The sequence below is a fragment of the Cimex lectularius genome, unplaced genomic scaffold (genome assembly GCF_000648675.2).
Source record: "Cimex lectularius strain Harlan isolate CLEC.00 unplaced genomic scaffold, Clec_2.1 scaffold2, whole genome shotgun sequence".
NCBI classification, from domain to species: domain Eukaryota; kingdom Metazoa; phylum Arthropoda; class Insecta; order Hemiptera; family Cimicidae; genus Cimex; species Cimex lectularius.
Genome location: NW_019394219.1, coordinates 4,918,922 through 4,931,264, shown reverse-complemented (window position 1 = coordinate 4,931,264; position 12,343 = coordinate 4,918,922).

Below are 12,343 nucleotides of genomic sequence, written 5' to 3'. Positions count from 1 at the left end.
TAAATATTTAATAGATTGTCTTTTTCCTCGTTCCAGGTGCAGGTTTTCTAAGGTGAGTCGAGCAATATGATGTTCCACCGTTGACCCTAAATGATCTTCCATATTTTTTGTATCTGTTATATTTTTCTTTCAGTCCCTACAATATATTACCATTTTTGTCAAGGATTGGAGTATTTTGTCAAAGTTTAGTCGTAAGACTTTCCTTATTCTGTCTGTAGTTTTCAATGGTCAAACTATAAATTAATTGGTATGTTTCTTTTCCTGTATGTGAATGTGATCCAAATAGTGTTTGTGTGTGTATATATATATATATAAGAAGTTCTTCACAAAAAGAAGAACAGAAAAATTAAAAAAAAAAAACAAGGTAAAACACACACACACACACACACACACACACACACAAATNATATATATATATATATATATATATGTGTGTGTGTGTGTGTGTGTGTGTTTGTTTTACCTTGTTTTTTTTCTGTTCTTCTTTTTAACACTTCCATTATGTGAAATTAAAACGAATTTGTTGCGATTAAAATTTAGTGATCCCAGGTTTTTTAATTTATTAACACTTAGCAGTTATTCACGTATTAACCCATTTGCACAGCAATGACTTTTTAGATACCAGTGCTGTAAAAAAATTAAAAGTAATATTATTAGATTGAAAAGTAGTACGACGGCTTTACATGTTAGAAATCGGAAAGTAGACGTGAAATATTTATTAATAACCCTAGTAGCGGATTGCAACCGAGGTAGAAAAAACGTAGCCTTCGCCTTTCACGGAATATGCCGTAACTCATAATCCACCCCCATAAAGTGATTTATACCCGGAATAAAACAGTAAAATGCCGAGCGGGATCCGTGTTTGCAGAGTTTATGTTTATGCTGGGGGTATGTGCGTGCCGAATGTCCTCCGGCCCCAACTTAGATAAAAGGTAATTCAATTCTGACTTGCTGATTAAAAAACTGAACTCGGCCGCCGTCACGAGCAGTCAAAGGAAAATATGCAAAAAAAGTTATTAACTTTGAGTTGGGGGTCAGCTGAGGTCTTCTTTTGTCAGATAATGTCCGAGGTTTTTAAACTGCCTCTTTTAAACATGGTACAACTTAAATTTGACAAATTGGTAAAGGTACAATGAAACTAACTTTAATGTTGCAGAATGTATGATGTTAAATTTTACTGGGCAGAAAAAAACTTGAACCCTATGATCTAGGACTTCCAATCCAACTTTTGATTAGGACATGAAGGAAGATAGGTGACCCGGCCACTTCACCATCCGGCCTTCGTACAGTAGTAAAGTTAGGAATCATCGATACCGATCTAAACATTCACTATTCCCTACAGATTATACCATTTTATATCCCGAATAAAACTGACCTTAATAATTCTATATGTACATACCCTAAAATCAACTAAAACGAACTGGTTGAGGAAACATGTACTACAGCGCCAAAAAACTAACGTGAAGTACAAAAAGTAACGCTTAATAAAGCAGGACTCACAACCTTTATTAACTTATGGTATAGATATTTATTTAGAAATCGTGAGATGCGGTCTGGTGTGATGTAGGTTTCAGAAAAACATTTTCTTTATCGTCCCAACGTTTCGATCTTTATTCAGATCATCTTCAGGGCCTGGGATTTACAAACATTGTTTACATATTACAATTACATTTTGGATGTGGAAAAGTGAATTTATACAATGCAAAATATATTTTATATATTCAATCAAAGTATTTCTACTCACTCAAAGTGTTTGTCTTCTGTGTAATTGTGCCATTCTTGCGTGTCGTGTCGAGAGTGCCAGTGAGATTTTGCTATTTTGTGTTTATATACGTTGGATTTTGAAGGGCTGGGGAAGGAAGTCGGTATAGAAAAGACATTTTTGTATAAGGCGTCGGCTTCTTTGAGGTGAAACGATAAAGAAAATGTTTTTCTGAAACCTACATCACACCAGACCGCATCTCACGATTTCTAAATATTTATGGCATAGAATTCACTAATTTCGTGGTCCGCTTGACCAATTAATATATTACAATTAATTAAGGTTTTTAGTTGAGATAAAAAAGTCAATGGCACGAGCGGGATTCGAACCCACGATCGTCGGCTTGATACGCCGCTGCTCTACCACTTGAGCTATCGTGACCTCGATCCACTCGGACACCAACTTCCCATCTCAACCGCACCTTTTGAATTTTGCCTCCTTTTTGCCATTTTTCAAATGTCGTGTAATCGGATTGGATTCTCGACGACAAATGAAATGGCCACGCAGAGCTTTTTTAGCGAAGAATACTTCATTCCAAATCATTAAATTCACTAATTTCGTGGTCCGTTTGGCCAATTAATATATTATAATTAATTAAGGTTGTTAGTTGAGATAAAAAAGTCAATAGCACGATCCACACAATCTAATCCGATTACACGACATTTGAAAAATGGCAAAAAGGAGGGAAAATTCAAAGGTGCGGTTGAGATGGGAAGTTGGTGTCCGAGTGAATCGAGGTCACGATACCTCAAGTGGTAGAGCAGCGGCTTATCAAGCCGAAGATCGCGGGTTCGAATCCCGCTTGTGCCATTGACTTTTATATCTCAACTAAAAACCTTAATTAATTATACTATGGCATAGACTTTACCAGACATGTATCGCAATCCGTCCAACAAATCAAAAGTCTTCCTTAGAGTACTAAATGTTGGCGATCGCACCGTAACATCAAACTAACCAACATTTATGCCCTGACAATCCCAAATTCAAATTATTTTAATTTCAATCTGTATCATCACGTCCAACCTAACTCAACCCAATTTGCATCCATTTCTTACAAGCAACAACACACAGTACAATAACAAATCTAAGGAATCAAACGATCCCTTACGACCTAGACTTTTCCAAATGCCGATGAGGTAAACGCGTTCTAAAATATCTCATTGCCCTAACCTTTTAAATAGAATCATCTCGATCATAACCAGAAGTGTGCAACAGCAAAAATCTCCAACCTCTACGTACCCAGCCCTTCTAATCCATCAAATATCCTCGTTATAAAATATAAGAAATAATACAATCTACACCGATCTAAACATCCACTACAGCCTAGGTCTTAGACCATTCAACTACCCGAATAAAACGGGTCTTAACAACATTTTTAGTCAGACATACGCTACTTAAAATGAACTTAGATGCGATTACACTTGATCTCACCTCTCAGACTGAACACAAAGAGTGAAAATTACCAAACATTCAAAATCCAACACTAGAGAACAAAAAAAAATGTACTGCGGCTCTGCAATGAACTATTACACCACCCAACTATTAACAACATAACATCATAAAAAACAATTCTTTCTTACGGAACAGTTCCCCCGAAGAGTGACGCACCACTTACAACTCACGAGCCTCTGAACTTAACCTTTACGGAAAAACAATCTAACCTCTATCGCAACCAGTCCTTCTAATCGAAAGTGTCCTCAAATCTTCTCCTTGTCGTAAATGTAAAAAAAAATCAGACCATTGAAATTGACCCACCTACGTCCTACACTTGGATAAATTCGATATGCTGATTGTCATGCCGTACTATATCCTTACATTTGTCTAATAATAAACGGAATTTTTCCTATAATACGTTTTGTATCACCTCCCGGATGAATGAAGCTGAAACATATCTAGCGACTGTCCTTCGAGATGATCATCATGTTACTGTCCGAGAATGAAACCACTGGGCGATCGTTATAGAAGATATACGCTGTATCACATATGATGTACCATGCATTCCTTTTTTTGTTTGTCTATTTAATACTGAAATACAACTAGTTCAATTGAAACAGGAATGATACAAAAGTATACACTGACAATAAAGATTTAAAAAATAAATTGTTTAAAATATTTTTGTACAAATCTGATTTATTTTGTCCCGCGGAGCTGAGAAACGAGCAGATAACGTCTTTATTGAAAGTGAAAAAGTGGAAAAGTCAACTGGGCCGGACGAAGGAACGGATCTGGAGCGGATGGGGCCCTCGTTTCGTGTAGCGCGTCCCCTGTTAAATAAACGAGAGAGTGCAATTTATTTCTTTGCAAACTGGAAAATACAAAAACACAGGCCATCCTCGAGATTTATGCTGTACAATAAAGCCGGGCCGAAGCAATCAAGCGTTCCGTTTTGCCATGTAGGTTCATTCAATTTAGGCATAAAGCGTCTGCTGTTAATAAAAAAGACCTCCTCAAATAATTGGCTATATTAACTGGTTGTAAGTTACATTCTTCTGTCTCAATTTTGTTTTTGTCAGTAATGATTAAAATAGTTATTTCTTTAAACTTAAAAAGTTCATCGTGTCCGCATTATTCTAACGATGTTTGTATCTTCGAGAAATTTTAAATACAAAAGTAAAATTCATAACAATAAATATGCAAACATTTTCTGCCAGTTGTTCATTATCTGTATGTCAATTGTAGAGGAAAGTAAATTTCAGGTGCAAAATATCTGTTCGCTAATTACAAGTAGAGCAGTCTGCAAGTCCCAGACTTTGGGAAATTCGGTGACTAAGCAACATTGGAAGCCTCTTTCGTGCAGACATTCAATTAACTTTCACCTGGCGTTTACCAATGTTGAAATATCAGTCGTAACTTGCTCAATGCCGGTCTGCACGCACGCCTCCATAATCATACCAGATAGTTGACGTCGCCCGGACGTCGTAAAATTTTACGAGCCTCAATTTAGACAATAACAGAATAAAAAGTAAAGCAGTTATAAAAGCAAGTTAGATGGTTAAAGATTATTCATTATTTTATTTTGTTGTGGAATAAAAAATACTATAATAGTAACTCTTTTTTAAAAAGTAGATAATAAATTAATTTCATATTTGTAAGCTATAAATACTAAATTTTCAACATCAAAAGAGTAAAAGCGTAACATTTCTTTGCCAGTAGCAAAAATTTTCAAATATCAAATAATTACTTGATATACAAAAATTATAAATTTTAAATTCTTTAGATGTTATGGCCTCCTCTTTTGAGAGAAAAAAAGTATTGCCTGGCTGTCGTTCTCGAGGTTGCGCAAGCATTCGATCAGGTCTGTCATACAGGGATCAAAGCCATCCTCCCTACTACTTAATACTTTATCTTAAAGTTCTACCATGGTGTTTCTGGCATATGGTTCTTCCCTTTCACCCACCCATCGTGTCAGGCTAAGAGTCCCCCAAGGTAGTGTTCTCCGTTCAATCCTTTACTTAATATATACTGCTCACATTCCCTATCACCCCAATACATCCCCGTTCAAATTTGCCGATGACACTGCAATCCTGTCCTCTACAATGTCTCACCTTATAATCCTTTGCTAAAGAAGAGGAGGATAATACGACATTAAAATGACAGTACTTACTTAACTTTAATTTTACGTAGAGCAGTCCTTCCTCCTCTATGCCTCTACCGTGCTCCTCTACCCTCGACCATCTATGCACTTAAGGTGGCCATTCACGATCACTCCAAATGGAACCGCGCCAAGCCGTACAGCTCCATTTGGAGTGCCTGAAATTTGAGGGGGCATTCACGACCGCTCCACAGCCAGTCGCTCGGAACGTCAACCAGTGAATTACCTTCTCAAAATCGATGACGATCTCTTGTGCTACTCTTCTGTTTATTTACATATTAAAAGCAAAAAATCGAAGAGGAAATGGTGTAAGAAGTGGCTCTGAACAGAAGCCGTAATACCCACATCAATTTGATGAAAGATCTTTCTCTTGAACCCGCTGATTGGAAGAATTATTTAAGGATGGATGAAATGTCTTATTTATTCATTATATTTAGTGTTCTATTGACCAAATTACTTCTTTCAATTATTTAATCTTTTTTGTAAGGTTTTGATTGAAATGAAAAAGCTAGTGTCACGAGCGGGATTCGAATCCACGACATTCGGCTAAATACGCCGCTGCTCTACCACTTGAGCTATCGTGACTTCGATCTTCTTCGACACCAAAAAATGGAAAAAGAGAGAAAATTCAAAATTCGAAAGGTTGGAGGTTGTGATGGGGAGTTGGTGCCCGAGTGGATCGAACTATCGAAGTCAGGATAGCTCAAGTGGTTAGCGCAGCGGCGTATTTAGCCGAATGTCGTGGATTCGACTCCCCTCGTGACACTATTTTTTCATTTCAATCAAAACCTTACAAAAAAAATTGTCTTATTTATATTTACTCCAGCTTGTTACCCCCTTGTTTAGAAAACAAAAGGCAGACATGAGAGAAATCATCACTGCATGAAAGGTTGGCAACCACATTTCTCGCTACATGGATGAACGACAAAGAACTTAAGTTCCCTACTACGATTTCTGATCATTGTTAGGGGTTATCAATACCGCATCTCTCATTGCATTTCTAGCCTTTGTTTTGAAAACGTCGACCAACTGGTTGAGGATCGAATTTCTTTTATTTCTATCGTGGTAATATAATCATTGTCTACCACTTTCATAAACATGGTAAACTTTCATACAATTCAATCACCTCAACAATAAAATCTCGATTGGATGTCATTACCAATAAAGAATAAACGTTTTTGACTTTTTGAGAATGTACGACGGAGATGTTTGCTCAGTGACAGAAAGACGGAGACTGCGCCAAAAAAACAAGGGTTTTCCCATTCACGACCAGGCCAGCGCGCCAAAATCCCCACCCTCCGCGCCAGAATTTCCCATTCACGAGCGCGCCATGCCGTCGTCGCGCCGTAGATATTTGGAATGGCGCGATGGAGTTTGGACCGGTCGAATATTCGGCACAGCCGGGTACGCCAGTTCCGTTTTGCCATTGACGTGGTTTTTGGAACCGCGTCGCTCCGTTTGGACTGCTTGGAGCGATCGTGAATGGCCACCTTTAGGACTACACATCGACAAAATTCACGTCTCAGATGGAATCCCAATACTACACTTAAATGAAAACTTAATAGACGATACAAACTTCTTTCTAGAATCAAGACAGACGATCCAAACTATCAGTTAACAATAAAAGACTAATTCACAACACACTACTCAAACCGACATGGACTTACTATATAGAAATATGGAGCTCAGTCATAACGTTCAACTTCTATCGAATCCTACAATCAATCCAAAACCCTCCTTTCGATTAAAAATGCTCCTTTATATTTGTCACGTTAATTCTACAGTTATAAATTTAAAATATAGCTGAAAAAAAACTGTCTTAGCGGTAACTTTAGTTAGTTTTACTCTTGATATTTGAAGCTTTTTAGGCCCAACATGTTCCACAATTTTACCGGTGGAAAAAGAAAAATAACGATAGTGTAATTTAACCCTCATTCGATTATTCTTGTCCCGTTAGTTCTCGCTGTCAACATGTATTAACCAATGTACTAATTGAAGATTTATATTTAACAAGAAAATTATTATGTAATTTAATTATTTCGTGTATGCAGAAATCTCTTGCTGGAGCTTACTAATAAGCGAATACGCCACAAGAAACAGACAGAATATGAGCGAAACTATTTCACCCTGCTCCTACAAATCAAAAAGCTCGGAGGATTTGAAGATTAATTTGTTGGATTTAGTTTGTTCTCACTGCAAGGTTTTAATCGACATTCGTCGAAAGATTCTCGGCGCGAAAATTGTTTTATCGTCGGTTGTAAAACATGTTTGAGTGACACAAGTGGGCGAATCCGCAGTGAGAGGCCGGTTGTACAGTTTTATTGCGTTGATTTAGAGCCCATATTTATATGCACGACAACGATGACTCTTCCACACAGACAGACAGACACGAAAAGGTCGCTTGACCACTGATTTTCCAATACTCGGTGTAAAAAAATCTATTTTTTTCGTAATTCTCTGCCATGATGTGAACACAACAAATATTTATTTATTTCTTGTATCTCTGTTTTAATATAAAAATTATAATGATCCAATGTTTCGCAAACTTGTGTCGTTTTCAAGAACTATATTTTATTTCTTTAATGCTATATAAACTGTATGGCACAATTACACAGAAGGCAAACACTCTGAGTGAGTAGAAATAATTTGATTGAATATAAAATATATATTTTGCATTGTATAAATTCACTTTTGCACATCGTAAATGTATTTGTTAAATATAAACAATGTATGTAAATCCCAGGCCCTGAAGATGACCTCAATAAAGATCGAAACGTTGGCACGATAAAGAAAATGTTTTTCTGAATCCTACATCACACCAGACCGCATCTCACGATTTCTGAATAATTAGCTATATAAACATTTTATAAATAAAAAATTATGGATGAATTACAACATTTTGCACAAATTCTTTTCAATTAAAAAGTCAGTGTCACGAACGGGATTCGAACCCGCGATCTTCGGCTAAATACGCCGCTGCTCTACCACCTGAGCTATCGTGACTTCGATCCATTCGGACACCAACTTCCCAGCTCAATCCTACCTTTTGAATTTTAATACAATACTTTACTTAAATATTAATTAATTGAAAATAATTTATTTGGTCAATCGGACCAAGAAGCCTAATCGATTATTTACAAAAATAACATACATTTTATATACCTAAGAAGGTATAACACAAAACAGAAACAGTTATATTTACCATTGATTATTAAACCGTTTTCTGGAGGTTGGCAGGCTAAGCTCAATTGCGTAGAAAATTATACGTAAATACGACAACAATAATAATAAAAAATAGTTAAAAAAGTTAAAAAAATTAAATTTAAACTGTTCGCGATTCTCAATATAAAATTAAAAATTAAACTGATCCATGAGCTATCTGGGGTACTCCAGTGCACCCTTTGCAAAACCAACCATATCTGAATAATCCGGGGGTTTAAGCTTCACGATCAAACGCGCTCTCAAAACTCTGTAGTAGTTCCCAAAAAGAGAACTCGAAACCCCGATAGAACAAGATATTAAGCCAAAAATTGGAAAAGATCTTCTCTCGCAGATGGGTTACCCAGTGAGCAGCGTGCCACAAAACCATCACTCAGAGGGGAGTAAAAAGGTAAGCAAGTTGGCACTTAGTTTGATGAATCAGCTTAAATTGATAGAGGAAAAGTTTAGATTGATATTGGATAAGTCGAAACATACCTTTGAACGATCGATTTCTTTGAAGAGCAGAAATCAATTGGATCTAATAGTCAGTTCGGTACAACGTTCGAAATGCGTAGAACAAATGGATGATTAAGATAACGTGAAAAATGATTCACGGTTATTAAAGGAGAACAGAAAGTTAACGTTGGTTAGTGAATTGGGTAAACTCTGATAAATTAGCATTAATTATTTCAACCGCCGTAATTTTGTGGAGTTTGTTATCAAGCAGCGTGAATACCCTGCTTAGATATGAAAGGTTAAATAAATAGAGGTCAGTTGATGTTTCTAAAAATTACGTGTAATTACGTGTGAAATTCGCTACGGAAATAATTTACGAATAAAAAAACGCCGAAAAGATTCGACTAGATCGAACTGCTATATCCCCAAAGCTGGAAACCATACCATCGAAGGACCCACTACGAAAAACTAAAATTTTGGATTTATTTAAATTTTGTCAGTGTTCAATGAGAGCAATAATTTCTAAAGAGTCAATGTTTCTCTGCAAGGCGGATAGAGAAGTGGCCAGAAAGTCAAGATCGTCAGCATAGAGAAGGCTTTTAATTATTAAACTATAACAGCGAATTCCAAGCTCTAAAACATCAGAAAGGTCATGAAAATGAGTTGCGAAAAAACATCACAGAAAAAACAACCAATTTTCGTTTTATCTTTTTCTTTCTCTCTATCTATCTTTATCCATTTTTCACTGACTTTTTCTATAACTCAGTCTCTCTCTCTCTCGCTCTCTCTCTCTCTCTCTCTATCTATCTATCTATCTATCTATCTATCTCAATCTCGCTCTCTCTTCCATTCTCTTCCTCTCTCACATCTCTCTCTCATTCTCTCTATCTATCTTTTTTACAGTGGTTTTCAAATTTTCAAATAAATGTTATATGGGATGTATTTTTTAACTTTTAGTTTCTTTTACATCATAATTAGACGAGTGAGTAAATTTTTAATCCCATAACGATCAGATGAATTTCAAAAATCAGCCATAACGACAACCCCACTGAGAACTGTAACAACAATGGAGTAACTATTTGTCAACGCGTTTTCTCGTCGATTGTTGGTAGATATGACGGGGGTTGGGCCAGGTGCCGTGTGTGCGGGCCGACACGTTTTGTTCAGTACGTTTCCTCCCTTTTAGTTCTTCCGGTCTGCTTTTCGACACACCACAAAAAAGTGGCACCTGGTCGTGGGACATGCGACCTTCCGCGATACTGATTCATATTATCGACTGCCGATAACCGCAGTCAGTTCAGCGATGAAGTCCTCCGGCGCATTTGTCCGCCATCTTGTTTAAGGCGCCTACTGACTCCTTTCACGATTACCCTTTCCGGACTGAAAAGCTGAAGAATAATTTCGAAAAAATGTTTGTAGTGTTTAGTGTTGAACATGATAATTACAGTTCACAATAAACTTGTTGTAGCCGTCTTTGTCTCTATCTTCATCTATTTATCTACCTATCCATCTGTATATCTCCGTCTATCAAACACTATGTTTATTTTTCTATCTCTTTAGCTAACTCTATCTTTATCTATCTATCCAACTAATTTATCTGTCTTCGTCTCTTTCTTTCTCTCTTTCTGCATGTTTGCCTGAGTGAATCTCTCTCTCTCTCTCTCTCTCTCTCTCTCTCTCTCTCTCTCTTTCTCCCACTCACTTTAATGGTAGTTCCATTTGGTATAAAGTCGAGTCTCGAGGATTTTGTACAATCTGAATACGAAGGTTGGCAAAACATAGAGGAAAATCCTAGACTTCTAGATCGATGTCAATTTTTTTTCTGTCTGTCAGCGTTGGCCAGTTTTCAATTCTAGTTAGATCGTTTGTAGTTGGAGTTATTTGTATCCTGTCATCAGTTCTCGTTTAAGACGTGGTTCCATGTCATTCATTTGTATACTTAATCACTCGGTATCTTTTTTTCTAGCAATATTCCAATAATATCTGATGATGCATCTGGTTTCGAGACGAAAGGACTGAGTCGGTGTTGAATGACAGGGCCGCTGGTTACTTTGCGAATGAAAGTATGGTCGTTTTTGTATGAGATGGACTCAGGTGTGTACTGTTGACGATAGTGAGTTGCCCTGACGCACCACATCGGACAGAATTAAGACAGACAAGAATTTCTTCAATGACTCGGGGAAAAAACTGAAAACTTGTGGGGAAGCTATAAAGTCAGAGATAAGTGGTAACTGGGCAAGATATGTCTTTCGGCACTCACAGCACGCATGCATTTTTATGTAAACTTAAAAATAACCGATCCAGCAACTTTAACAACTGATTTTTTCAGATCAAATATGCCCTTTCTCAATAATAATCCACTAACTTTAATTAAACTTATTTTCGAGAGGGTAGGATGTGTCAGAGAGTATATCTTTATAAGGAGCGGTCAAAGAATGTTCCCTTCTAATGCGTTAACTTGTATATGATAGATAGACTTCTAAATTCAACTTTTAATTTTTTTTTCAATAATTTTTATGGTACGTTTTTTTTGTGTTTTGTAAATTGTGTGAATCACTGGATCACCGGTGTTTTCTAATCGATTGCCAATGTTAAGACCCCCGGCCGGCCGGAAATTCAATTTGTCACTGCATTAGCCACGTGCAAGGGGATAAGTGAAACCAGCTATTAGTCTAGATTTGGAGTCAATAATAGAATTGTAACAATGTAAGTATCTAAAAAGGGATAGGGAATTCCTTCACGCACTATGCTTCGGTAATCAAATCTTATACAGCCCTCTCAGACCGAATTCCGCCCCGGATGAAAAATCGATTCCCAAGGGCCGAACCGCCCGTTGAAAAACCGGAAACCTCCTCTAATTCGATAGTTAATTGTGAATATGCACATTGAGGGTGACTGCAGGATTTTGACCGTAGTCTTAGGTCATACTGATATCGATTTTGATTCCGATCAAGTCGCCTCATCGAAAATTTTAAAACCTAATCCGTAATATCGATGGTAAAAAAGGTTTCTAGTTAATATCAATTTGTTTTATTTGTTGTTAAGTAGATGTGTTTCAATTTTATTTTCTATGTTGATATAGTATGGATGTAAATTGGATGATTTTTACAAAAGGTCTACGGGTTAACGAGCATCTAGCTTGATCTAAAGCGACGTTTGCTCCTGAACGTGCTGGGCAGATTTGGGTCCGGTTTCCATGTGATGTGCTTGAGTAGCGTATAGTCTTCATGTCTCTAATACCGTATCGTGCTCGTCATACTCAGAGTGGAGCAGCGTAAGAGGCCATTCGCAGAGTAAACTCACCCTATAAACATACATGCGTTAAATCACCG